Below are 23851 nucleotides of genomic sequence, written 5' to 3'. Positions count from 1 at the left end.
AAGGACACCATCTCTTCCCCCTCTTTCCCCTAAAGAAGGGAAAGTGAGGCAGGATCCCACAAACACATTACCTGGTATTGTTCCTCATCCTTCCGTTTTCTCCCAGGCTGCAAACCAGGTTAAATTTCTGTTTACACCAGCAGACAACCTCCTCTTACATGTTTGCTCTCTCCTTGCCCACCTCCCTGGGAGGCAGGTGGCGGAGGTTGACAACACCCACTTTCACACTCAGCCTCAGTTCCCTTCATCTCTAGAATGGACTGAGAACTCCGTGATCTTTGTACAGGAAGCAGCCTGCCTACAGTATATTGCACAGCTGCTCATTAACTAGAAATTGCTGTAAAACTGAAGAACATTTTGCACTCTGAAGAGACAAAGAAGGCTACCTAAATGTAAAGCTCACCATCAGCTCCTGCAGATCCAACCTCCAAAGGTGAGTCTCAGTGGCCCTTGTTTCAATTATTACTCCTTGTGTTGTTTGCCTAGGAACGGGAAAAACAAACAAACAAACAAACAAACAAACACCATGCTGTAATGGTGCTACTTTCCGTGGTAGTCCACCTGGAGCACAGTGCAAACACGTCTATATATTACATCGGGTTTCTGTGTGCACTTATTAGGTCAAATTGAGATATTTCTCATGGGGAATAAGCATTGTCCAGCTTCATTCACTGTAACACTTATGAAATATTTTCAGTAGGACTGCTAGTTAATTCCTCACACATGCACACCTTGTATACTCTTGCACTATCTCCTTTCTCCTTCAAGTTTCAGAATTGTTCTGCCTATTTGAGAAGCCTCGATACATGAATGTCTCTTCATATACTGTAATATCTTTCTGCAGTTGTAAAATGTCCTTTAAGAGTTAAGAATTTGCATTCCTATCTTTTCTTTTTTCTTTTGTAAGTGCGACATTAGATACCTATTTTCAAACACGTTGCCTTTGTCCGTGGCAGTGCCTTTAGCTGAAAGACCCTCTCAAATCTGCCCTGAGCTAAATTCACTTTGTTAACATTGTCAGGCACAACTCTGAGGACATCAGAAGGCTTCTAAACTGTTTGAAATATATTTCCTTATAGTGTTGCTGAAGCGGCTAGAATCTGAAATATCAAACTCTTCCTGTCAGTGCTGAATGCTTAAAGCAGAAGAGGCAAAAAATCAAATAGGTTCGCCAGCCAAAATCAAAGCACAGATCCTATGCCAATGATCAATTGGCTGTGGAGTTCTTTAGTATCTGGGGGGAAATAAGGTTTATATGAGGGTAGTCTTCTCCTCCGCAGCACCATACATCTTCATGCATGGCCACATGGCCCCCCATAGCTCTACATGATCTTAAATCACTGCAAGTCCTAAGCATTTAAAGCTATAACATACCTAGCGTTCAGTGCAACTCAGTGTGATCTAAGTCCACATTTACAGACCATGAGCAATCTTCATGCAACTCCTAAGGAAGCCTGTGGGCACTCAAACACTCCAGACACATTATTTGTTAAAGGTTAGAGCTCCCAGGTCACTCAAAATTATGTCTCTGGATGCATGCAGAGCCATGCTCCTGGGAATTTGAAGGGTAGAAAAAAGAAAAGAAAGAAAAAAAAGGAAAAAGAAAGAAAGAAAGGAAAGCAAGCAAGCGAGCAAGCCATGTGTCTATGTGAGCTATTGGGGTAGGTAGGTACATGTAGTGCATTAAAGGCTTTCAGCATGAAATGTTCCCAGTACCTCTGGCACACTTTATTTATCACGTAATGCCCTAATTCCCTGGGTAGTCGGCAGGCAGACAGAAACACATACATTGCTCCTATTCGTATTTTCTCTTTTCCTTTTTCAGCCTCACCAAAGAGCATGGGTTTCAAACGTAAGTCTATGACCATTTCACAAGGATGGGGAAGAGAATGGGGAGGAAAAAGAAAAGGAGAGGTAACAGCTAGAAGAGTCGTTGCAATGACAGAAAAAGAGATGAGTCAGAACCCATTCACCGGCTGGAAAGAAACAAATGCATTAGTACCATTTCACTGAAAGAAAGAGAGTGAATTTCAGCCCAGGTCCTTTCACATGGGATGCCACATTGAGACTTGTAGAAGTGTGCTGTCTGCTAAAATGCTTCTCTGCCTCTCAGTGGGCCTGCTTCTCTATCCTTCCAAGAATTCCTGTAAGGCTGATGGAAGTAGTCAGCTGGAAAGAAGGGGACTGTATTCATGCCTGGGGCTGGGCGAAGGCTGAAGCATGACCTTGGCTGTGCGCCTTGTGGCATCAGACCATTCCAGAGACATCCAGGCTTTATTAGTTCTGCTGTTGAGGAGCACACAACTTTTGGCTAGCTGTCTATTTCACTCGTGCTGGCTCTCTGTCATCTCCTTTTCTTTTTCCTCCTGCTTTCTTTGCATCAATTTAACAATGGCTCTTTGCCTCTTACCGTTAATTACTTGGGGGTTAGCTCTTCTGATTCCTCTAGTTTTTATTGCCAGCAAACCACCAGTGTTAGCTCACGTACAGAGGAATATGAGTGTGTCAGAGACAGGGAAGATGGGAGACCACAGCATGCAAAATACCTCATCTCTCTGATGAAGCGGCAAGGTCATAGGTATCATATCCAGGAGGGGAACACTGTTTACAGCTCCTGTCACTGTGGGACAGATCAAAAGTTTGGCTACAGAGTAGTGCCTTAGTGGATAGGTGCTAAGGAAACCTTTCCCAGGTCTTGTAGAACATGCTGGAGGAAGATGGGAAAATAGGGCATCTAAACACAACCTAGCATCAAAGGTGATGGACTGAAAAAAGCTGTTACCAAGGGACCCAGAGGGGAAAAATCTAAGTTTGCATTGCTCAGTCAGAGACAGTGACCCCACACTTTTTTAACAGGGTCTCTTCAAGTCTTTGAAGATGTTCCTTTCCATGAATGGAAAAAAACAACTTGTGCCATGATCACTGGAGGAATGGCCTTTATTTCCTGTGTCACGTTATTTCTCTTTTGGAAACGTGTAGGTGAGAGTCTCTGCAATTAAAAGGCCTCATTTCCCCATGCAAAGAAAATTGTTTTTTCTCAGAGTGACCATTCTCTCAAAGAAAGAAAAGGAAGACTCAGCCAAACACATGTGGAGCAAAGGGCTAATGGACACATGGCTCAGGAATAGGTTGCCCTGGGGGTCACTAGAGCAGATGCCATTCTTCAGCCACCCCAGATGAGGCCATCTGTGGCTGGAGCCTACCCAGCAAGCTCAAATGAGAAAGAGGACCATGCAGGAAAGAGAGAGAGAGGGAAAGAGGGGAAGGCCAAAGGCTAGAAGGAGGAAAGGAGGGAATCTGAAGAAGGGGGGAAGGGAGAGAAGAAAACTAATTTCCCTGAGGGTAGATATAACCTTGAGCGAGTTCTCTTCTGCCTCAGGTGAGTATCCACTTCTCTTCCAAGGCAAAATACAACTGCTGAGATGTCCTTGGGGTACGTACTCAGCTCAGGAAAGCTGCGTAAGGACTCCACATGGTTTCTCCTCATCAGAAAAAACCAAATGCCTGGGGTGGAGACCTATCAGGGTGTGAGCGCAGTCTTTCCTAAGTTCCCTTTGTAGCTCAGGCAAAATATGACTGTAAACAGTGCAAGGAATGCAAGGACAGCTAGGTGAGTGCTCTCTGGCTTGTAAGAGGCTCCTTGTCCCAAGAAGCAAGATGGGAATCGGACGTGTTGTGTGCGCGTGGGGCCAGCCCTTGGCCCTGCCAACAAGGAAGAGAACCTGCTGCTCGCCTCCACACGTGTCCCTTGATAACCGAGGCCCTGTAGAAAGGGAAGGCCTTTGGGTCACAGGATCTCCTTGGGCCCATGGCTGAGAGGTTGGCCCTGAACTCCCCGGGTCACAGAACCAGGACCAGGAAGAGAGCTCCAACCAGAAGCAAGAGAAGGGAAGGGAAGGGAAGAATTCTTGATCGCCTGGGTGGGGAGCCGTGGTGGGCTCTAAGCCCAGTGCCATGTCTCTGCTAAGTGCCTTTTCCCTTCCCTTTCGCAGCTCAGGCCAACGAGGAGAAGGGTAAGTGGTCTCGGCTGCCTGGGACGTTGCCCTTCTGGAGAGGTCGCATGGTGAGGGGGAGCTGCTGATGTGCAAAGAGCCGGGGCTTCTGGGGGCAGGCAAGCAGCGCCCTGTTGCTGGGAGCAGCAGTGGAGCTGCTGCCACTGTGGAGGCCACCCAGTGGAGGTCTTCATCCTGAGCGGGAGCCTGCCCACCAGGCTTGCCTGAGGAACAAGTCCATGTGGCAGGGGGGCAGAGAGGGGCGGAAGGCAGAACTGAAATGAGATGGGAGGGAAGGAAGGAAGCCAGTTAGAAGAGGAGGAAGCAAGAAGTAGGGAAAGCAGGAGGGGGAAACAGACCATTGGTCTGAATATCTCAAAAGAAGAGACTGGTGGAAGGGCAGAGGTGTGGAAGGGCTGAAGGGCCGAAGGAAGGAATTGCAGGAGGAAGGGCAGGAGGAAGGTCAGGGGGAAGGCAGGCCGAAGGAAGGGCAGGAGGAAGGGAGAGAGAGAGGGAAGAAGTTGAAAGGTTGGGGCAGAGCGCATGAAGGCAGGAGAGGAGGATAGAAGGGGTAGCAGGGGAATGTCAGACAGGAGACACTGGGAGCAGGAGCAGTATGACTCCTCCTGTGAGCACAGTTCAGCTCGCGTGGGCTCTCTGCCTCAGGTAGGGTCTCCACAGCGGTGGCCTTTGTTTGACTGTTTGCCCCCAGCTGCCAAGGGGTTTCCCAGGGCAGAGCTTGGCATCAGCAGCGTCCTGGACTAGTCGATGGAGGGTGCCGTCCTCTCCCGAGAACCGTAACCCTACCGGCTTGTTTGGGTGCGTGATACCAGCTGCCCACCGTTTTCCCTGGCAGTCCTTGGTGTCACTGTGGGCCTAGACTAGTCAATGGAGGCTCTTGTCTTCTCCGGGGAATCAAAACATTACCCGAGGGTTCCCCCAGTACCTCTTGCAAGCCATCCATCCATCCAGTTGGTGACCACACTTCTTTCCCTTGCAGGGCAACTTCGAGGTCAGATAGGTGAGAGCTCTCTAGCGTGTCGAGAGGTTCCTTGCCCCTAGAAACAAGATGGGAATGGGGAGTGCTCCGCGCACGTGGGACAAGCCCTTGGCCCTTGTCCTGGGCCAGAAGTGGAGCCTGCTGTTTGCCCGCAACGTGTCCTTTGCCCTCCTGCCCTCAGCTGCCACGACAGCCCTGGCAAGGTGGACTGAGCAGGCAGCAGGCTAGGGTAGCCCAGGGCTTTCTTAACAGTCCCTGCAGGGGCTTCGGGCTAAGCACTGTTGCATGATGGCGAGGGTCTGCAAAGGACCAGAGCATGTTCTGGGGGCCCCAGAGTGGGAGGGCAGAAGAGCCGCCGTTCTTCTGAAGGGGCACATCCCTGATGGAGCCGGGCTGTACTCTGCCCAGCGCGAGCATAACATAGCAACAGCCCTCCCCTAGAACAGGAAGGCCACAGAGGAGCACGTCTTTGCTAACTGCTTGTGCCTTGCTGTTGTAGAAGGGATGCAGGAGGAAAAGGGTAAGTTCTCGCTGTCCCTCTAGAGAGACAGCGAGCGACTGTCCCTACCAGCGCCCATGGTTCTCCTAAGGGCCATGCCAGAGGAGGTGGCAGGAAGGAAGGCAGAAGTGAAATAAGGTGGGAGGCAAGGAAGGAAGAAGGGTGGAAGAGAATGCGGAGAGTCGTGGAGGAAGAAAGAGGGGAGGAAGGCTGTGGATTTGAAGAGAAAGGAACGGCGGAAGGGAGGAAGGGCCGAAGGAAGGAATTACAGAAGGAAGGCGAAGGGGAAGGGGGCATGGAAGGCAGGAAAGGAGGAATTTAAGAGTATGGATAGGATGGATTGAAGGAAGGCAGGAGAAGAGGACAGGAGGGGTAAACATGGGAATGACAGACAGGGGGAAGGCAGCGTGGGAGTGTAACGTTGCTGTGAGCAAAAGTCAGCTCATGTGAGCTATTGTCTATTTGTCTCGGGTGGGTCTCCACGGTGGTGTCGTTAGTTTGGCTGTGTGACACCAGCTGCCAAAAGGTTTCCCAGGGCAGGGGGAAAAGTTCCCCAAGGGCTTCATGCAAGCCGCCAACCAGCAGTTTGTAACCCCCTTTCTCCTTTTGTTTGCAGGGCAGCTTCAAGCACAGCTAGGTGAGTGCTCCCTGGCGTGGCAGAGAGGCTCCTCGTCCTTGGAGCAAAGACGGGAATGGGGAGCGCTCTGTGGGCGTGGGTCTGGCCCTTGGCCCTGCCAGCCAGGAGCAGAGCCTGCTGCTTGCTTCCAAGGGTGTCCCTCTCCCTCCTGACCTCCACTACCACGAGTGCCCTTGCGGGCTGAAGCAAACAGGCAGCAGGAAAGGAGGAGGGACCGAAGCCTGCCGTGTTGACTGGCAGGGCAGGGAAGGGCTGCAGGGTGGGAGTGCAGAAAGGTAGGAGGCAAGGAAGGCGATGAGGTGATGGATGAATGGAAGGGAGGCAGGGAGGGAGGGGGGAAGGAAAGAAGTAAGGAAAGGGGGAGAGAATGGAGGAAGGGAGGCATGGAGGGCAAGAGGGAGGAGAAAGGTGAAGGAGGCATGAAGGAAGGGAGAAAGAGAAGAAGATGGAAGTGTGGGAGGGCGGACAGTAGGAATTTGAACTTTTCTCTGAAGAACATTCAGCCGGTGTGAGCTCTCTTTGCCTCAGGTGGGTCGCCACATAGGTGTCCTTTGTTTGGCTGCGTGACCTCAGCTGCCAAGAGGTTTCTGAGGGCAGGCCTTGGTGTCAGCGCAGACCTGGACTAGTCGATGGAGGCTGTTGTCGTCTCAGGGGAATCACAAACCTTACCACAGGGCCCATGTCACTGCTTCACGCAACCCATCCCCAGGCACGCTGTGACCACCCTTCTCCTTTGTTTTGCAGGGGAAATGCAAGGACAGCTAGGTGAGTGCTCTCTGGCTTGTAAGAGGCTCCTTGTCCCAAGAAGCAAGATGGGAATCGGACGTGTTGTGTGTGCGTGGGGCCAGCCCTTGGCCCTGCCAACAAGGAAGAGAACCTGCTGCTCGCCTCCACACGTGTCCCTTGATAACCGAGGCCCTGTAGAAAGGGAAGGCCTTTGGGTCACAGGATCTCCTTGGGCCCATGGCTGAGAGGTTGGCCCTGGACTCCCCGGGTCACAGAACCAGGACCAGGAAGAGAGCTCCAACCAGGGGGAAGGGGGAAGGGAAGGGAAGGGAAGGGAAGGGAAGGGAAGGGAAGGGAAGGGAAGGGAAGGGAAGGGAAGGGAAGGGAAGGGAAGGGAAGGGAAGGGAAGGGAAGGGAAGGGAAGGGAAGGGAAGGGAAGGGAAGGGAAGGGAAGGGAAGGGAAGGGATGGGACGGGAAGGGAAGGGAAGGGAAGGGAAGGGGAGGGAAGAAATCTCTGATCGCCTGGGTGGGGAGCCGTGGTGGGCTCTAAGCCCAGTGCCATGTCTCTGCTAATGCCTTTTCCCTGCCCTTTCGCAGCTCAGGCCAACGAGGAGAAGGGTAAGTGGTCTCGGCTGCCTGGGACGTTGCCCTTCTGGAGAGGTCGCATGGTGAGGGGGAGCTGCTGATGTGCAAAGAGCCGGGGCTTCTGGGGGCAGGCAAGCAGCGCCCTGTTGCTGGGAGCAGCAGTGGAGCTGCTGCCACTGTGGAGGCCACCCAGTGGAGGTCTTCATCCTGAGCGGGAGCCTGCCCACCAGGCTTGCCTGAGGAACAAGTCCATGTGGCAGGGGGGCAGAGAGGGGCGGAAGGCAGAACTGAAATGAGAAGGGAGGGACGGAAGGAAGCCGGTTAGAAGAGGAGGAAGCAAGAAGTAGGGAAAGCAGGAGGGGGAAACAGACCATTGGTCTGAATATCTCAAAAGAAGAGACTGGTGGAAGGGCAGAGGTGTGGAAGGGCTGAAGGGCCGAAGGAAGGAATTGCAGGAGGAAGGGCAGGAGGAAGGTCAGGGGGAAGGCAGGCCGAAGGAAGGGCAGGAGGAAGGGAGAGAGAGAGGGAAGAAGTTGAAAGGTTGGGGCAGAGCGCATGAAGGCAGGAGAGGAGGATAGAAGGGGTAGCAGGGGAATGTCAGACAGGAGACACTGGGAGCAGGAGCAGTATGACTCCTCCTGTGAGCACAGTTCAGCTCGCGTGGGCTCTCTGCCTCAGGTAGGGTCTCCACAGCGGTGGCCTTTGTTTGACTGTTTGCCCCCAGCTGCCAAGGGGTTTCCCAGGGCAGAGCTTGGCATCAGCAGCGTCCTGGACTAGTCGATGGAGGGTGCCGTCCTCTCCCGAGAACCGTAACCCTACCGGCTTGTTTGGGTGCGTGATACCAGCTGCCCACCGTTTTCCCTGGCAGTCCTTGGTGTCACTGTGGGCCTAGACTAGTCAATGGAGGCTCTTGTCTTCTCCGGGGAATCAAAACATTACCCGAGGGTTCCCCCAGTACCTCTTGCAAGCCATCCATCCATCCAGTTGGTGACCACACTTCTTTCCCTTGCAGGGCAACTTCGAGGTCAGATAGGTGAGAGCTCTCTAGCGTGTCGAGAGGTTCCTTGCCCCTAGAAACAAGATGGGAATGGGGAGTGCTCCGCGCGCGTGGGACAAGCCCTTGGCCCTTGTCCTGGGCCAGAAGTGGAGCCTGCTGTTTGCCCGCAACGTGTCCTTTGCCCTCCTGCCCTCAGCTGCCACGACAGCCCTGGCAAGGTGGACTGAGCAGGCAGCAGGCTAGGGTAGCCCAGGGCTTTCTTAACAGTCCCTGCAGGGGCTTCGGGCTAAGCACTGTTGCATGATGGCGAGGGTCTGCAAAGGACCAGAGCATGTTCTGGGGGCCCCAGAGTGGGAGGGCAGAAGAGCCGCCGTTCTTCTGAAGGGGCACATCCCTGATGGAGCCGGGCTGTACTCTGCCCAGCGCGAGCATAACATAGCAACAGCCCTCCCCTAGAACAGGAAGGCCACAGAGGAGCACGTCTTTGCTAACTGCTTGTGCCTTGCTGTTGTAGAAGGGATGCAGGAGGAAAAGGGTAAGTTCTCGCTGTCCCTCTAGAGAGACAGCGAGCGACTGTCCCTACCAGCGCCCATGGTTCTCCTAAGGGCCATGCCAGAGGAGGTGGCAGGAAGGAAGGCAGAAGTGAAATAAGGTGGGAGGCAAGGAAGGAAGAAGGGTGGAAGAGAATGCGGAGAGTCGTGGAGGAAGAAAGAGGGGAGGAAGGCTGTGGATTTGAAGAGAAAGGAACGGCGGAAGGGAGGAAGGGCCGAAGGAAGGAATTACAGAAGGAAGGCGAAGGGGAAGGGGGCATGGAAGGCAGGAAAGGAGGAATTTAAGAGTATGGATAGGATGGATTGAAGGAAGGCAGGAGAAGAGGACAGGAGGGGTAAACATGGGAATGACAGACAGGGGGAAGGCAGCGTGGGAGTGTAACGTTGCTGTGAGCAAAAGTCAGCTCAATGTGAGCTATTGTCTATTTGTCTCGGGTGGGTCTCCACGGTGGTGTCGTTAGTTTGGCTGTGTGACACCAGCTGCCAAAAGGTTTCCCAGGGCAGGGGGAAAAGTTCCCCAAGGGCTTCATGCAAGCCGCCAACCAGCAGTTTGTAACCCCCTTTCTCCTTTTGTTTGCAGGGCAGCTTCAAGCACAGCTAGGTGAGTGCTCCCTGGCGTGGCAGAGAGGCTCCTCGTCCTTGGAGCAAAGACGGGAATGGGGAGCGCTCTGTGGGCGTGGGTCTGGCCCTTGGCCCTGCCAGCCAGGAGCAGAGCCTGCTGCTTGCTTCCAAGGGTGTCCCTCTCCCTCCTGACCTCCACTACCACGAGTGCCCTTGCGGGCTGAAGCAAACAGGCAGCAGGAAAGGAGGAGGGACCGAAGCCTGCCGTGTTGACTGGCAGGGCAGGGAAGGGCTGCAGGGTGGGAGTGCAGAAAGGTAGGAGGCAAGGAAGGCGATGAGGTGATGGATGAATGGAAGGGAGGCAGGGAGGGAGGGGGGAAGGAAAGAAGTAAGGAAAGGGGGAGAGAATGGAGGAAGGGAGGCATGGAGGGCAAGAGGGAGGAGAAAGGTGAAGGAGGCATGAAGGAAGGGAGAAAGAGAAGAAGATGGAAGTGTGGGAGGGCGGACAGTAGGACTTTGAACTTTTCTCTGAAGAACATTCAGCCGGTGTGAGCTCTCTTTGCCTCAGGTGGGTCGCCACATAGGTGTCCTTTGTTTGGCTGCGTGACCTCAGCTGCCAAGAGGTTTCTGAGGGCAGGCCTTGGTGTCAGCGCAGACCTGGACTAGTCGATGGAGGCTGTTGTCGTCTCAGGGGAATCACAAACCTTACCACAGGGCCCATGTCACTGCTTCACGCAACCCATCCCCAGGCACGCTGTGACCACCCTTCTCCTTTGTTTTGCAGGGGAAATGCAAGGACAGCTAGGTGAGTGCTCTCTGGCTTGTAAGAGGCTCCTTGTCCCAAGAAGCAAGATGGGAATCGGACGTGTTGTGTGTGCGTGGGGCCAGCCCTTGGCCCTGCCAACAAGGAAGAGAACCTGCTGCTCGCCTCCACACGTGTCCCTTGATAACCGAGGCCCTGTAGAAAGGGAAGGCCTTTGGGTCACAGGATCTCCTTGGGCCCATGGCTGAGAGGTTGGCCCTGGACTCCCCGGGTCACAGAACCAGGACCAGGAAGAGAGCTCCAACCAGGGGGAAGGGGGAAGGGAAGGGAAGGGAAGGGAAGGGAAGGGAAGGGAAGGGAAGGGAAGGGAAGGGAAGGGAAGGGAAGGGAAGGGAAGGGAAGGGAAGGGAAGGGAAGGGAAGGGAAGGGAAGGGAAGGGAAGGGAAGGGAAGGGAAGGGAAGGGAAGGGAAGGGAAGGGAAGGGAAGGGAAGGGAAGGGAAGGGAAGGGAAGGGAAGGGAAGGGAAGGGAAGGGAAGGGAAGAATTCTTGATCGCCTGGGTGGGGAGACACGGCGGGCTCTAAGCCCAGTGCCATGTCTCTGCTAATGCCTTTTCCCTGCCCTTTCGCAGCTCAGGCCAACGAGGAGAAGGGTAAGTGGTCTCGGCTGCCTGGGACGTTGCCCTTCTGGAGAGGTCGCATGGTGAGGGGGAGCTGCTGATGTGCAAAGAGCCGGGGCTTCTGGGGGCAGGCAAGCAGCGCCCTGTTGCTGGGAGCAGCAGTGGAGCTGCTGCCACTGTGGAGGCCACCCAGTGGAGGTCTTCATCCTGAGCGGGAGCCTGCCCACCAGGCTTGCCTGAGGAACAAGTCCATGTGGCAGGGGGGCAGAGAGGGGCGGAAGGCAGAACTGAAATGAGAAGGGAGGGACGGAAGGAAGCCGGTTAGAAGAGGAGGAAGCAAGAAGTAGGGAAAGCAGGAGGGGGAAACAGACCATTGGTCTGAATATCTCAAAAGAAGAGACTGGTGGAAGGGCAGAGGTGTGGAAGGGCTGAAGGGCCGAAGGAAGGAATTGCAGGAGGAAGGGCAGGAGGAAGGTCAGGGGGAAGGCAGGCCGAAGGAAGGGCAGGAGGAAGGGAGAGAGAGAGGGAAGAAGTTGAAAGGTTGGGGCAGAGCGCATGAAGGCAGGAGAGGAGGATAGAAGGGGTAGCAGGGGAATGTCAGACAGGAGACACTGGGAGCAGGAGCAGTATGACTCCTCCTGTGAGCACAGTTCAGCTCGCGTGGGCTCTCTGCCTCAGGTAGGGTCTCCACAGCGGTGGCCTTTGTTTGACTGTTTGCCCCCAGCTGCCAAGGGGTTTCCCAGGGCAGAGCTTGGCATCAGCAGCGTCCTGGACTAGTCGATGGAGGGTGCCGTCCTCTCCCGAGAACCGTAACCCTACCGGCTTGTTTGGGTGCGTGATACCAGCTGCCCACCGTTTTCCCTGGCAGTCCTTGGTGTCACTGTGGGCCTAGACTAGTCAATGGAGGCTCTTGTCTTCTCCGGGGAATCAAAACATTACCCGAGGGTTCCCCCAGTACCTCTTGCAAGCCATCCGTCCATCCAGTTGGTGACCACACTTCTTTCCCTTGCAGGGCAACTTCGAGGTCAGATAGGTGAGAGCTCTCTAGCGTGTCGAGAGGTTCCTTGCCCCTAGAAACAAGATGGGAATGGGGAGTGCTCCGCGCGCGTGGGACAAGCCCTTGGCCCTTGTCCTGGGCCAGAAGTGGAGCCTGCTGTTTGCCCGCAACGTGTCCTTTGCCCTCCTGCCCTCAGCTGCCACGACAGCCCTGGCAAGGTGGACTGAGCAGGCAGCAGGCTAGGGTAGCCCAGGGCTTTCTTAACAGTCCCTGCAGGGGCTTCGGGCTAAGCACTGTTGCATGATGGCGAGGGTCTGCAAAGGACCAGAGCATGTTCTGGGGGCCCCAGAGTGGGAGGGCAGAAGAGCCGCCGTTCTTCTGAAGGGGCACATCCCTGATGGAGCCGGGCTGTACTCTGCCCAGCGCGAGCATAACATAGCAACAGCCCTCCCCTAGAACAGGAAGGCCACAGAGGAGCACGTCTTTGCTAACTGCTTGTGCCTTGCTGTTGTAGAAGGGATGCAGGAGGAAAAGGGTAAGTTCTCGCTGTCCCTCTAGAGAGACAGCGAGCGACTGTCCCTACCAGCGCCCATGGTTCTCCTAAGGGCCATGCCAGAGGAGGTGGCAGGAAGGAAGGCAGAAGTGAAATAAGGTGGGAGGCAAGGAAGGAAGAAGGGTGGAAGAGAATGCGGAGAGTCGTGGAGGAAGAAAGAGGGGAGGAAGGCTGTGGATTTGAAGAGAAAGGAACGGCGGAAGGGAGGAAGGGCCGAAGGAAGGAATTACAGAAGGAAGGCGAAGGGGAAGGGGGCATGGAAGGCAGGAAAGGAGGAATTTAAGAGTATGGATAGGATGGATTGAAGGAAGGCAGGAGAAGAGGACAGGAGGGGTAAACATGGGAATGACAGACAGGGGGAAGGCAGCGTGGGAGTGTAACGTTGCTGTGAGCAAAAGTCAGCTCAATGTGAGCTATTGTCTATTTGTCTCGGGTGGGTCTCCACGGTGGTGTCGTTAGTTTGGCTGTGTGACACCAGCTGCCAAAAGGTTTCCCAGGGCAGGGGGAAAAGTTCCCCAAGGGCTTCATGCAAGCCGCCAACCAGCAGTTTGTAACCCCCTTTCTCCTTTTGTTTGCAGGGCAGCTTCAAGCACAGCTAGGTGAGTGCTCCCTGGCGTGGCAGAGAGGCTCCTCGTCCTTGGAGCAAAGACGGGAATGGGGAGCGCTCTGTGGGCGTGGGTCTGGCCCTTGGCCCTGCCAGCCAGGAGCAGAGCCTGCTGCTTGCTTCCAAGGGTGTCCCTCTCCCTCCTGACCTCCACTACCAGGAGTGCCCTTGCGGGCTGAAGCAAACAGGCAGCAGGAAAGGAGGAGGGACCGAAGCCTGCCGTGTTGACTGGCAGGGCAGGGAAGGGCTGCAGGGTGGGAGTGCAGAAAGGTAGGAGGCAAGGAAGGCGATGAGGTGATGGATGAATGGAAGGGAGGCAGGGAGGGAGGGGGGAAGGAAAGAAGTAAGGAAAGGGGGAGAGAATGGAGGAAGGGAGGCATGGAGGGCAAGAGGGAGGAGAAAGGTGAAGGAGGCATGAAGGAAGGGAGAAAGAGAAGAAGATGGAAGTGTGGGAGGGCGGACAGTAGGACTTTGAACTTTTCTCTGAAGAACATTCAGCCGGTGTGAGCTCTCTTTGCCTCAGGTGGGTCGCCACATAGGTGTCCTTTGTTTGGCTGCGTGACCTCAGCTGCCAAGAGGTTTCTGAGGGCAGGCCTTGGTGTCAGCGCAGACCTGGACTAGTCGATGGAGGCTGTTGTCGTCTCAGGGGAATCACAAACCTTACCACAGGGCCCATGTCACTGCTTCACGCAACCCATCCCCAGGCACGCTGTGACCACCCTTCTCCTTTGTTTTGCAGGGGAAATGCAAGGACAGCTAGGTGAGTGCTCTCTGGCTTGTAAGAGGCTCCTTGTCCCAAGAAGCAAGATGGGAATCGGACGTGTTGTGTGTGCGTGGGGCCAGCCCTTGGCCCTGCCAACAAGGAAGAGAACCTGCTGCTCGCCTCCACACGTGTCCCTTGATAACCGAGGCCCTGTAGAAAGGGAAGGCCTTTGGGTCACAGGATCTCCTTGGGCCCATGGCTGAGAGGTTGGCCCTGGACTCCCCGGGTCACAGAACCAGGACCAGGAAGAGAGCTCCAACCAGGGGGAAGGGGGAAGGGAAGGGAAGGGAAGGGAAGGGAAGGGAAGGGAAGGGAAGGGAAGGGAAGGGAAGGGAAGGGAAGGGAAGGGAAGGGAAGGGAAGGGAAGGGAAGGGAAGGGAAGGGAAGGGAAGGGAAGGGAAGGGAAGGGAAGGGAAGGGAAGGGAAGGGAAGGGAAGGGAAGGGAAGGGAAGGGAAGGGAAGGGAAGGGAAGGGAAGAATTCTTGATCGCCTGGGTGGGGAGACACGGCGGGCTCTAAGCCCAGTGCCATGTCTCTGCTAATGCCTTTTCCCTGCCCTTTCGCAGCTCAGGCCAACGAGGAGAAGGGTAAGTGGTCTCGGCTGCCTGGGACGTTGCCCTTCTGGAGAGGTCGCATGGTGAGGGGGAGCTGCTGATGTGCAAAGAGCCGGGGCTTCTGGGGGCAGGCAAGCAGCGCCCTGTTGCTGGGAGCAGCAGTGGAGCTGCTGCCACTGTGGAGGCCACCCAGTGGAGGTCTTCATCCTGAGCGGGAGCCTGCCCACCAGGCTTGCCTGAGGAACAAGTCCATGTGGCAGGGGGGCAGAGAGGGGCGGAAGGCAGAACTGAAATGAGAAGGGAGGGACGGAAGGAAGCCGGTTAGAAGAGGAGGAAGCAAGAAGTAGGGAAAGCAGGAGGGGGAAACAGACCATTGGTCTGAATATCTCAAAAGAAGAGACTGGTGGAAGGGCAGAGGTGTGGAAGGGCTGAAGGGCCGAAGGAAGGAATTGCAGGAGGAAGGGCAGGAGGAAGGTCAGGGGGAAGGCAGGCCGAAGGAAGGGCAGGAGGAAGGGAGAGAGAGAGGGAAGAAGTTGAAAGGTTGGGGCAGAGCGCATGAAGGCAGGAGAGGAGGATAGAAGGGGTAGCAGGGGAATGTCAGACAGGAGACACTGGGAGCAGGAGCAGTATGACTCCTCCTGTGAGCACAGTTCAGCTCGCGTGGGCTCTCTGCCTCAGGTAGGGTCTCCACAGCGGTGGCCTTTGTTTGACTGTTTGCCCCCAGCTGCCAAGGGGTTTCCCAGGGCAGAGCTTGGCATCAGCAGCGTCCTGGACTAGTCGATGGAGGGTGCCGTCCTCTCCCGAGAACCGTAACCCTACCGGCTTGTTTGGGTGCGTGATACCAGCTGCCCACCGTTTTCCCTGGCAGTCCTTGGTGTCACTGTGGGCCTAGACTAGTCAATGGAGGCTCTTGTCTTCTCCGGGGAATCAAAACATTACCCGAGGGTTCCCCCAGTACCTCTTGCAAGCCATCCATCCATCCAGTTGGTGACCACACTTCTTTCCCTTGCAGGGCAACTTCGAGGTCAGATAGGTGAGAGCTCTCTAGCGTGTCGAGAGGTTCCTTGCCCCTAGAAACAAGATGGGAATGGGGAGTGCTCCGCGCGCGTGGGACAAGCCCTTGGCCCTTGTCCTGGGCCAGAAGTGGAGCCTGCTGTTTGCCCGCAACGTGTCCTTTGCCCTCCTGCCCTCAGCTGCCACGACAGCCCTGGCAAGGTGGACTGAGCAGGCAGCAGGCTAGGGTAGCCCAGGGCTTTCTTAACAGTCCCTGCAGGGGCTTCGGGCTAAGCACTGTTGCATGATGGCGAGGGTCTGCAAAGGACCAGAGCATGTTCTGGGGGCCCCAGAGTGGGAGGGCAGAAGAGCCGCCGTTCTTCTGAAGGGGCACATCCCTGATGGAGCCGGGCTGTACTCTGCCCAGCGCGAGCATAACATAGCAACAGCCCTCCCCTAGAACAGGAAGGCCACAGAGGAGCACGTCTTTGCTAACTGCTTGTGCCTTGCTGTTGTAGAAGGGATGCAGGAGGAAAAGGGTAAGTTCTCGCTGTCCCTCTAGAGAGACAGCGAGCGACTGTCCCTACCAGCGCCCATGGTTCTCCTAAGGGCCATGCCAGAGGAGGTGGCAGGAAGGAAGGCAGAAGTGAAATAAGGTGGGAGGCAAGGAAGGAAGAAGGGTGGAAGAGAATGCGGAGAGTCGTGGAGGAAGAAAGAGGGGAGGAAGGCTGTGGATTTGAAGAGAAAGGAACGGCGGAAGGGAGGAAGGGCCGAAGGAAGGAATTACAGAAGGAAGGCGAAGGGGAAGGGGGCATGGAAGGCAGGAAAGGAGGAATTTAAGAGTATGGATAGGATGGATTGAAGGAAGGCAGGAGAAGAGGACAGGAGGGGTAAACATGGGAATGACAGACAGGGGGAAGGCAGCGTGGGAGTGTAACGTTGCTGTGAGCAAAAGTCAGCTCAATGTGAGCTATTGTCTATTTGTCTCGGGTGGGTCTCCACGGTGGTGTCGTTAGTTTGGCTGTGTGACACCAGCTGCCAAAAGGTTTCCCAGGGCAGGGGGAAAAGTTCCCCAAGGGCTTCATGCAAGCCGCCAACCAGCAGTTTGTAACCCCCTTTCTCCTTTTGTTTGCAGGGCAGCTTCAAGCACAGCTAGGTGAGTGCTCCCTGGCGTGGCAGAGAGGCTCCTCGTCCTTGGAGCAAAGACGGGAATGGGGAGCGCTCTGTGGGCGTGGGTCTGGCCCTTGGCCCTGCCAGCCAGGAGCAGAGCCTGCTGCTTGCTTCCAAGGGTGTCCCTCTCCCTCCTGACCTCCACTACCAGGAGTGCCCTTGCGGGCTGAAGCAAACAGGCAGCAGGAAAGGAGGAGGGACCGAAGCCTGCCGTGTTGACTGGCAGGGCAGGGAAGGGCTGCAGGGTGGGAGTGCAGAAAGGTAGGAGGCAAGGAAGGCGATGAGGTGATGGATGAATGGAAGGGAGGCAGGGAGGGAGGGGGGAAGGAAAGAAGTAAGGAAAGGGGGAGAGAATGGAGGAAGGGAGGCATGGAGGGCAAGAGGGAGGAGAAAGGTGAAGGAGGCATGAAGGAAGGGAGAAAGAGAAGAAGATGGAAGTGTGGGAGGGCGGACAGTAGGACTTTGAACTTTTCTGTGAAGAACATTCAGCCGGTGTGAGCTCTCTTTGCCTCAGGTGGGTCGCCACATAGGTGTCCTTTGTTTGGCTGCGTGACCTCAGCTGCCAAGAGGTTTCTGAGGGCAGGCCTTGGTGTCAGCGCAGACCTGGACTAGTCGATGGAGGCTGTTGTCGTCTCAGGAGAATCACAAACCTTACCACAGGGCCCATGTCACTGCTTCACGCAACCCATCCCCAGGCACGCTGTGACCACCCTTCTCCTTTGTTTTGCAGGGGAAATGCAAGGACAGCTAGGTGAGTGCTCTCTGGCTTGTAAGAGGCTCCTTGTCCCAAGAAGCAAGATGGGAATCGGACGTGTTGTGTGTGCGTGGGGCCAGCCCTTGGCCCTGCCAACAAGGAAGAGAACCTGCTGCTCGCCTCCACACGTGTCCCTTGATAACCGAGGCCCTGTAGAAAGGGAAGGCCTTTGGGTCACAGGATCTCCTTGGGCCCATGGCTGAGAGGTTGGCCCTGGACTCCCCGGGTCACAGAACCAGGACCAGGAAGAGAGCTCCAACCAGGGGGAAGGGGGAAGGGAAGGGAAGGGAAGGGAAGGGAAGGGAAGGGAAGGGAAGGGAAGGGAAGGGAAGGGAAGGGAAGGGAAGGGAAGGGAAGGGAAGGGAAGGGAAGGGAAGGGAAGGGAAGGGAAGGGAAGGGAAGGGAAGGGAAGGGAAGGGAAGGGAAGGGAAGGGAAGGGAAGGGAAGGGAAGGGAAGGGAAGGGAAGGGAAGGGAAGGGAAGGGAAGGGAAGGGAAGGGAAGGGAAGGGAAGGGAAGGGAAGGGAAGGGAAGGGAAGGGAAGGGAAGGGAAGGGAAGGGAAGGGAAGGGAAGGGAAGGGAAGGGAAGGGAAGGGAAGGGAAGGGAAGGGAAGGGAAGGGAAGGGAAGGGAAGGGAAGAAATCTCTGATCGCCTGGGTGGGGAGCCGTGGTGGACTCTAAGCCCAGTGCCGTGTCTCTGCTAATGCCTTTTCCCTGCCCTTTCGCAGCTCAGGCCAACGAGGAGAAGGGTAAGTGGTCTTGGCTGCCTGGGACGTTGCCCTTCTGGAGAGGTCGCATGGTGAGGGGGAGCTGCTGATGTGCAAAGAGCCGGGGCTTCTGGGGGCAGGCAAGCAGCGCCCTGTTGCTGGGAGCAGCAGTGGAGCTGCTGCCACTGTGGAGGCCACCCAGTGGAGGTCTTCATCCTGAGCGGGAGCCTGCCCACCAGGCTTGCCTGAGGAACAAGTCCATGTGGCAGGGGGGCAGAGAGGGGCGGAAGGCAGAACTGAAATGAGATGGGAGGGAAGGAAGGAAGCCGGTTAGAAGAGGAGGAAGCAAGAAGTAGGGAAAGCAGGAGGGGGAAACAGACCATTGGTCTGAATATCTCAAAAGAAGAGACTGGTGGAAGGGCAGAGGTGTGGAAGGGCTGAAGGGCCGAAGGAAGGAATTGCAGGAGGAAGGGCAGGAGGAAGGTCAGGGGGAAGGCAGGCCGAAGGAAGGGCAGGAGGAAGGGAGAGAGAGAGGGAAGAAGTTGAAAGGTTGGGGCAGAGCGCATGAAGGCAGGAGAGGAGGATAGAAGGGGTAGCAGGGGAATGTCAGACAGGAGACACTGGGAGCAGGAGCAGTATGACTCCTCCTGTGAGCACAGTTCAGCTCGCGTGGGCTCTCTGCCTCAGGTAGGGTCTCCACAGCGGTGGCCTTTGTTTGACTGTTTGCCCCCAGCTGCCAAGGGGTTTCCCAGGGCAGAGCTTGGCATCAGCAGCGTCCTGGACTAGTCGATGGAGGGTGCCGTCCTCTCCCGAGAACCGTAACCCTACCGGCTTGTTTGGGTGCGTGATACCAGCTGCCCACCGTTTTCCCTGGCAGTCCTTGGTGTCACTGTGGGCCTAGACTAGTCAATGGAGGCTCTTGTCTTCTCCGGGGAATCAAAACATTACCCGAGGGTTCCCCCAGTACCTCTTGCAAGCCATCCATCCATCCAGTTGGTGACCACACTTCTTTCCCTTGCAGGGCAACTTCGAGGTCAGATAGGTGAGAGCTCTCTAGCGTGTCGAGAGGTTCCTTGCCCCTAGAAACAAGATGGGAATGGGGAGTGCTCCGCGCGCGTGGGACAAGCCCTTGGCCCTTGTCCTGGGCCAGAAGTGGAGCCTGCTGTTTGCCCGCAACGTGTCCTTTGCCCTCCTGCCCTCAGCTGCCACGACAGCCCTGGCAAGGTGGACTGAGCAGGCAGCAGGCTAGGGTAGCCCAGGGCTTTCTTAACAGTCCCTGCAGGGGCTTCGGGCTAAGCACTGTTGCATGATGGCGAGGGTCTGCAAAGGACCAGAGCATGTTCTGGGGGCCCCAGAGTGGGAGGGCAGAAGAGCCGCCGTTCTTCTGAAGGGGCACATCCCTGATGGAGCCGGGCTGTACTCTGCCCAGCGCGAGCATAACATAGCAACAGCCCTCCCCTAGAACAGGAAGGCCACAGAGGAGCACGTCTTTGCTAACTGCTTGTGCCTTGCTGTTGTAGAAGGGATGCAGGAGGAAAAGGGTAAGTTCTCGCTGTCCCTCTAGAGAGACAGCGAGCGACTGTCCCTACCAGCGCCCATGGTTCTCCTAAGGGCCATGCCAGAGGAGGTGGCAGGAAGGAAGGCAGAAGTGAAATAAGGTGGGAGGCAAGGAAGGAAGAAGGGTGGAAGAGAATGCGGAGAGTCGTGGAGGAAGAAAGAGGGGAGGAAGGCTGTGGATTTGAAGAGAAAGGAACGGCGGAAGGGAGGAAGGGCCGAAGGAAGGAATTACAGAAGGAAGGCGAAGGGGAAGGGGGCATGGAAGGCAGGAAAGGAGGAATTTAAGAGTATGGATAGGATGGATTGAAGGAAGGCAGGAGAAGAGGACAGGAGGGGTAAACATGGGAATGACAGACAGGGGGAAGGCAGCGTGGGAGTGTAACGTTGCTGTGAGCAAAAGTCAGCTCAATGTGAGCTATTGTCTATTTGTCTCGGGTGGGTCTCCACGGTGGTGTCGTTAGTTTGGCTGTGTGACACCAGCTGCCAAAAGGTTTCCCAGGGCAGGGGGAAAAGTTCCCCAAGGGCTTCATGCAAGCCGCCAACCAGCAGTTTGTAACCCCCTTTCTCCTTTTGTTTGCAGGGCAGCTTCAAGCACAGCTAGGTGAGTGCTCCCTGGCGTGGCAGAGAGGCTCCTCGTCCTTGGAGCAAAGACGGGAATGGGGAGCGCTCTGTGGGCGTGGGTCTGGCCCTTGGCCCTGCCAGCCAGGAGCAGAGCCTGCTGCTTGCTTCCAAGGGTGTCCCTCTCCCTCCTGACCTCCACTACCACGAGTGCCCTTGCGGGCTGAAGCAAACAGGCAGCAGGAAAGGAGGAGGGACCGAAGCCTGCCGTGTTGACTGGCAGGGCAGGGAAGGGCTGCAGGGTGGGAGTGCAGAAAGGTAGGAGGCAAGGAAGGCGATGAGGTGATGGATGAATGGAAGGGAGGCAGGGAGGGAGGGGGGAAGGAAAGAAGTAAGGAAAGGGGGAGAGAATGGAGGAAGGGAGGCATGGAGGGCAAGAGGGAGGAGAAAGGTGAAGGAGGCATGAAGGAAGGGAGAAAGAGAAGAAGATGGAAGTGTGGGAGGGCGGACAGTAGGACTTTGAACTTTTCTGTGAAGAACATTCAGCCGGTGTGAGCTCTCTTTGCCTCAGGTGGGTCGCCACATAGGTGTCCTTTGTTTGGCTGCGTGACCTCAGCTGCCAAGAGGTTTCTGAGGGCAGGCCTTGGTGTCAGCGCAGACCTGGACTAGTCGATGGAGGCTGTTGTCGTCTCAGGGGAATCACAAACCTTACCACAGGGCCCATGTCACTGCTTCACGCAACCCATCCCCAGGCACGCTGTGACCACCCTTCTCCTTTGTTTTGCAGGGGAAATGCAAGGACAGCTAGGTGAGTGCTCTCTGGCTTGTAAGAGGCTCCTTGTCCCAAGAAGCAAGATGGGAATCGGACGTGTTGTGTGTGCGTGGGGCCAGCCCTTGGCCCTGCCAACAAGGAAGAGAACCTGCTGCTCGCCTCCACACGTGTCCCTTGATAACCGAGGCCCTGTAGAAAGGGAAGGCCTTTGGGTCACAGGATCTCCTTGGGCCCATGGCTGAGAGGTTGGCCCTGGACTCCCCGGGTCACAGAACCAGGACCAGGAAGAGAGCTCCAACCAGGGGGAAGGGGGAAGGGAAGGGAAGGGAAGGGAAGGGAAGGGAAGGGAAGGGAAGGGAAGGGAAGGGAAGGGAAGGGAAGGGAAGGGAAGGGAAGGGAAGGGAAGGGAAGGGAAGGGAAGGGAAGGGAAGGGAAGGGAAGGGAAGGGAAGGGAAGGGAAGGGAAGGGAAGGGAAGGGAAGGGAAGGGAAGGGAAGGGAAGGGAAGGGAAGGGAAGGGAAGGGAAGAATTCTTGATCGCCTGGGTGGGGAGACACGGCGGGCTCTAAGCCCAGTGCCATGTCTCTGCTAATGCCTTTTCCCTGCCCTTTCGCAGCTCAGGCCAACGAGGAGAAGGGTAAGTGGTCTCGGCTGCCTGGGACGTTGCCCTTCTGGAGAGGTCGCATGGTGAGGGGGAGCTGCTGATGTGCAAAGAGCCGGGGCTTCTGGGGGCAGGCAAGCAGCGCCCTGTTGCTGGGAGCAGCAGTGGAGCTGCTGCCACTGTGGAGGCCACCCAGTGGAGGTCTTCATCCTGAGCGGGAGCCTGCCCACCAGGCTTGCCTGAGGAACAAGTCCATGTGGCAGGGGGGCAGAGAGGGGCGGAAGGCAGAACTGAAATGAGAAGGGAGGGACGGAAGGAAGCCGGTTAGAAGAGGAGGAAGCAAGAAGTAGGGAAAGCAGGAGGGGGAAACAGACCATTGGTCTGAATATCTCAAAAGAAGAGACTGGTGGAAGGGCAGAGGTGTGGAAGGGCTGAAGGGCCGAAGGAAGGAATTGCAGGAGGAAGGGCAGGAGGAAGGTCAGGGGGAAGGCAGGCCGAAGGAAGGGCAGGAGGAAGGGAGAGAGAGAGGGAAGAAGTTGAAAGGTTGGGGCAGAGCGCATGAAGGCAGGAGAGGAGGATAGAAGGGGTAGCAGGGGAATGTCAGACAGGAGACACTGGGAGCAGGAGCAGTATGACTCCTCCTGTGAGCACAGTTCAGCTCGCGTGGGCTCTCTGCCTCAGGTAGGGTCTCCACAGCGGTGGCCTTTGTTTGACTGTTTGCCCCCAGCTGCCAAGGGGTTTCCCAGGGCAGAGCTTGGCATCAGCAGCGTCCTGGACTAGTCGATGGAGGGTGCCGTCCTCTCCCGAGAACCGTAACCCTACCGGCTTGTTTGGGTGCGTGATACCAGCTGCCCACCGTTTTCCCTGGCAGTCCTTGGTGTCACTGTGGGCCTAGACTAGTCAATGGAGGCTCTTGTCTTCTCCGGGGAATCAAAACATTACCCGAGGGTTCCCCCAGTACCTCTTGCAAGCCATCCGTCCATCCAGTTGGTGACCACACTTCTTTCCCTTGCAGGGCAACTTCGAGGTCAGATAGGTGAGAGCTCTCTAGCGTGTCGAGAGGTTCCTTGCCCCTAGAAACAAGATGGGAATGGGGAGTGCTCCGCGCGCGTGGGACAAGCCCTTGGCCCTTGTCCTGGGCCAGAAGTGGAGCCTGCTGTTTGCCCGCAACGTGTCCTTTGCCCTCCTGCCCTCAGCTGCCACGACAGCCCTGGCAAGGTGGACTGAGCAGGCAGCAGGCTAGGGTAGCCCAGGGCTTTCTTAACAGTCCCTGCAGGGGCTTCGGGCTAAGCACTGTTGCATGATGGCGAGGGTCTGCAAAGGACCAGAGCATGTTCTGGGGGCCCCAGAGTGGGAGGGCAGAAGAGCCGCCGTTCTTCTGAAGGGGCACATCCCTGATGGAGCCGGGCTGTACTCTGCCCAGCGCGAGCATAACATAGCAACAGCCCTCCCCTAGAACAGGAAGGCCACAGAGGAGCACGTCTTTGCTAACTGCTTGTGCCTTGCTGTTGTAGAAGGGATGCAGGAGGAAAAGGGTAAGTTCTCGCTGTCCCTCTAGAGAGACAGCGAGCGACTGTCCCTACCAGCGCCCATGGTTCTCCTAAGGGCCATGCCAGAGGAGGTGGCAGGAAGGAAGGCAGAAGTGAAATAAGGTGGGAGGCAAGGAAGGAAGAAGGGTGGAAGAGAATGCGGAGAGTCGTGGAGGAAGAAAGAGGGGAGGAAGGCTGTGGATTTGAAGAGAAAGGAACGGCGGAAGGGAGGAAGGGCCGAAGGAAGGAATTACAGAAGGAAGGCGAAGGGGAAGGGGGCATGGAAGGCAGGAAAGGAGGAATTTAAGAGTATGGATAGGATGGATTGAAGGAAGGCAGGAGAAGAGGACAGGAGGGGTAAACATGGGAATGACAGACAGGGGGAAGGCAGCGTGGGAGTGTAACGTTGCTGTGAGCAAAAGTCAGCTCAATGTGAGCTATTGTCTATTTGTCTCGGGTGGGTCTCCACGGTGGTGTCGTTAGTTTGGCTGTGTGACACCAGCTGCCAAAAGGTTTCCCAGGGCAGGGGGAAAAGTTCCCCAAGGGCTTCATGCAAGCCGCCAACCAGCAGTTTGTAACCCCCTTTCTCCTTTTGTTTGCAGGGCAGCTTCAAGCACAGCTAGGTGAGTGCTCCCTGGCGTGGCAGAGAGGCTCCTCGTCCTTGGAGCAAAGACGGGAATGGGGAGCGCTCTGTGGGCGTGGGTCTGGCCCTTGGCCCTGCCAGCCAGGAGCAGAGCCTGCTGCTTGCTTCCAAGGGTGTCCCTCTCCCTCCTGACCTCCACTACCACGAGTGCCCTTGCGGGCTGAAGCAAAC

General features: G+C 56.2%; 1 long non-coding RNA gene across 1 annotated transcript; it reads left to right on the top strand.

Annotated features, from left to right (window-relative positions):
- Positions 1–359: 359 nt before the first annotated feature.
- LOC138063695 (uncharacterized) lies at positions 360–3491 on the top strand. The gene is made up of 3 exons (XR_011137135.1): positions 360–433; positions 1826–1852; positions 2857–3491. It is a non-coding gene; the product is annotated as an uncharacterized lncRNA (long non-coding RNA).
- The last annotated feature ends 20360 nt before the right edge of the window (positions 3492–23851 follow it).

This window comes from Struthio camelus, chromosome 34 (genome assembly GCF_040807025.1).
Source record: "Struthio camelus isolate bStrCam1 chromosome 34, bStrCam1.hap1, whole genome shotgun sequence".
NCBI lineage: Eukaryota > Metazoa > Chordata > Aves > Struthioniformes > Struthionidae > Struthio > Struthio camelus.
Note: the sequence above shows the minus strand (reverse complement) of the source record. Positions and strands in the feature narration are given on the sequence as shown.